A 4,073-nucleotide genomic window follows, 5' to 3' on the forward strand; every position below is an offset into this window, starting at 1 on the left:
TAAGGTGTGTGAAATGTAAGGATCACACATCAGATAAGCAATAAAATGATTGAGTGGTTAGGAAGAACATCCTGTATCTCAGAAAACCTCATATGGGTCTTATGTAGCATTTAATCAGTTTTGTGGGGTTTTTTTTTGTTTTTTTTTTTTTTTTTGGTTTTTTTTTGTTGTTGTTGTTGGTTGGTGGGTTTTTTTTTTGTTGTTTGTTTGGGTTTTTTTTGTGTGGATTTTTTATTGTCAAAAGATTTGCTTAAAGATTTGCTCCTCATATCTTGCAAGGAGCTATGAAACAGGGAATGATAATTAGATTTTCAGTCTAGAAAGAGTTACAAGACACAGTGCAATCTCAAGTCATGGTTAGCTACTAAGAAAGAATATTGTGTGGGAGAGAGAGTGGAGGAGGATGTTAATGACAGTTTTTCATTTTTTTTTTTTTTTTTTAAGTAGCAGAGGTGGCACTCTGCTGAGTCATTCTGCTATGTATCTGAAAATGGCAGATCAAAAAAGCATGAGTTATATTTGATTTGGCATTTAATTATGGTTGGCAAAACTTCTGAAGCTGTCATTTTGCTTCCTCTACATTTTGTTTTCAAAGGTGATTTTTTGTCTGTCCTATTAGAATGTGTTTTTTTTTTTTTTTTCCTTTGATAGATTATGTAGGAATGGTATTTTCATTATTTCTGTGGATGAGAACTTTGAGAAATGTTACAATTGTCTTCACTGACAGATGGATTATTTTTTTAAAGGAAAAAGGATGGAGTGGATAACATCTTAAACATATTTAGATATAATTCTTTTTTATGCTGTCCTGGGGAAAAAATGTCTTCCTGAGTAAAATAGAATAGACTGAAAACATCTAAAACTTATTTAAAAATATTTACTGTGTCCTATGGAGAGAGATTATTTTGTAAATTCTGAGCCAAATTCCACTGTGTTACAGTCATACAGTTTATATTCTTTTTAATATTAGTGTATTAAATGAAAAATACAGCCTTCTACAATACATATTGCATTCAAAACTAAGAAATAAATAAGAAATTAAGTAGTCACTTTTTAAAACGTAAAACATGTGAGTGGTTTGCAAAACTCAATCAACTAAAAGCTGCTTCAAATATTTTCTTTCCATAAGTTGATTATATATTTTTTTAAATTTATTTATTTTTAGTTTTCCATAAGTTCTCATGCTTAATTAAGCATAATAATGTTGATGAGGTTTTTTTCTGGAAAATTTTCTCTAAACTCTATTTGAAAGATATCAACTTTTCTTCTAGCCAGATGGGCATGCATATATGGTAAATTTGGGATGCTGGAGTAATCCGGATAAGCAGCACTATTTCCTAAATGACTGGTTCTGTTTTCCACTTACAAGAAGATAACTTGAAGTTAGCATACTGCCTTTCCACAAGATATTTTTATCAGATGTCTGAAGATTTTTAAACAGATTCATGTACAGAATATCACTGGAAGTACTTTCAGAGCTGGACAGGGGTAGGTACATTGCCGACTACCTTTCATGCAATTACACCATATCAAAACTCCCTGCTTTCCTCTCTGACCTCCACTACACTTAATGGTGCAGGGACATTTGTCCCTAAGGCTAGAAGGTGGCCAGCTGGAGAGGTGGCCAAAGCCATGAGCTTTTCAGCTTCTAAACAGATAACAGACTAATTCAGATAAAGCTCTGCTGCTCAGACTACAACCAGAGTTCTGGACAAGATATTTTTCACTTATTCTGATGGGATATACTAATTCAGCAAGGTTCAGAGCACAGTTACATAAAGAATGCATCAAGGATAATCGTAAGTTAATTGATTTACAGCTCTCCTAATTTGGCTTCAGGTGTTTGACTCCAAATTCCCATTATGTCTATGAAGGTTAAAACTCTACTACCTGAGAAGTAAAAATAATCTTTACAAGATTTTGGGGGGTTTTGTTTGTTTATGCCCAGACCTTGCAATTTTTAAAGTTCTCTGAGGCACCAGAGAAGTTTAGTCCCATGGCTTTACATCTTCTAAAAGTTCACCTCCTAACACTGAAACATCGTATTCCTGGCAGGACTATACTTCTAAGTTCTAACTTGATTAAAAAAACTCCCCAAGCTAGCCTGAGTTCAACCCAGGATTCTTCTAGTCAGCCTTCTTCAAGATTATTATTCCACACCTATTTGCCAGCCATTTCCTTCTGACCTTCCTGTTGCTGAAGCTTTTATCCACCCTCAAGAGTGCTTGCAGATCATCTTGCATATCTCCCTGGACATGAATTATTCTCTTACACTCCAGGCTTTTTTCCCTTCCATAACTCATGGTCTCCCCACCCAGTAGTGTTATGAACTCCCAGGCCTCAGGACACATTCTCTTTCCATGTGTCATTTACTTGGATGCTAGATAGATAGTTTAGCATTATCAATCCATGTTATTATTGAATAGTATTTCGATTTATTTTTTTTTAATTGCTTTCCTTGAAGTAAGAGTAATCATTATGGTTAACCTTGCTAAGGAAAAAAAAAAAAAAAATAATGTATTCTGGGTTTTGGTCACAATATTATGTGCTGAATGAGTCCAGGAAGAAAATATCTATGTAGAGAGAGAAAAGGAAGATGAAGAAATCAAAGATCCTATTCTATAATTAGGCTTTCATGATGGAATTCAATAGAACAAGTTAATTAAATTTAGCCTGATTTTTCAGAGACCTTCAAAACTTTTGTGCTTCACCAACACAAACAAAACATGAGTGAAGAACATTTTCTTGAATCATAGGATAATGTTAAATGACTCAAGGCCATCTTCAAAGCCTCCACACTGTTAATGGAGATGTAGTGGTCATAACAAAGAGAATATGGCTGGCATATCTTGGAACTATAGTGCTTTTAAACTGACTGCACATATAACTTTGGGAGCTGTTTATAGGAGTATAAAGTTACTGTGGTCCTGGAGATTTCATTAATTACTTTTTGGGAGTGGATGGGAGGTCCAAAGGTTAATAGTGAGTTATGGTTATTTTTGAAATTCTTAAGTGGTGAAAGATACCTATATTCAGTCTAAAAACTTCGGTAGGGACAAGAAAAATAACCCTAAATAGCTCTTTGCCCTCAAAAAATCAGTTATTGTGAAGAAAATAAGTATCTCAAGAAATAGAAATGAGAGAATACGGCCTCAGAAGATGCTGACAATCAGTTCAGAAAGGAATTAGATAACTTCCTGCAGAGGTCTCTTGCACCAGAGTACCTGGTAGACAGTTAAATTTGCTGGAACTCATTTTTCTGTAAGAATTTTTTTACATTTCTTCACTTTAATTGGTTACCTCAGTGCACAATAACAAAAAATTGAGGCGAGCATTCAAAAGCTGAAACTCTTGGTCCCCTGTTTCCTCTTTGACTTGCCTTATTAAGGAGGATGGGACCACAGACATGATTCAGTTCAGGCTTTCATCCATTGGAACACAGCAATTTTCACAAGAGAAAAGGAATTTTCTGTGGTTTGCTGCTCTTTCTGGTTGCTTTCCTGCATTCTAAATCTGTCATCTGCTCACAGTTTTGCATATGCTTATGTGCATCCAGCTGAATCTTAAAGAATTGGAGATGTGTGTGTATTTCTGAGAAAGATATGCCTGTCATTTTTCCAAGTTAAATGATCTTTCAAATGTACTTAAAATACATATTTTTCTTCATGGAAAAGCTTTCTACCACATGAGTGTTTACCTTCATTCACACCAGGTCATGATTGTAGCCTTGATAATACTTACATTGTCTTAGAAACTGTGACTAAGAAAAGTTCTGTGTATATGGTATCTTGGATACACCCTATGTGGAAAAGAAAGTAGGTCTTTTAGATACACCGTTTCGTATACACTGTTTCCTGAATAGGTAATAGGTAGCATAGAGCTCTTGTGCTCTGTGCATGGTTCCATTTGCGTGGCTTTCTAGTGTTCAGCATTATTAGAAAAGTTCGTAATTGTGCTTTCATTGTTCATGGTTGTATCATTCTAGATTTATTTTTTTTTTCTAAGCTTCTGTCATGGCTGATTCCTAATAATAATATCAGTAAGATGCGAAGAGGAAGGGACAAAGGGAAAGA

Source organism: Merops nubicus, unplaced genomic scaffold (genome assembly GCF_000691845.1).
Source record: "Merops nubicus isolate BGI_N331 unplaced genomic scaffold, ASM69184v1 scaffold3985, whole genome shotgun sequence".
Taxonomy (NCBI): domain Eukaryota; kingdom Metazoa; phylum Chordata; class Aves; order Coraciiformes; family Meropidae; genus Merops; species Merops nubicus.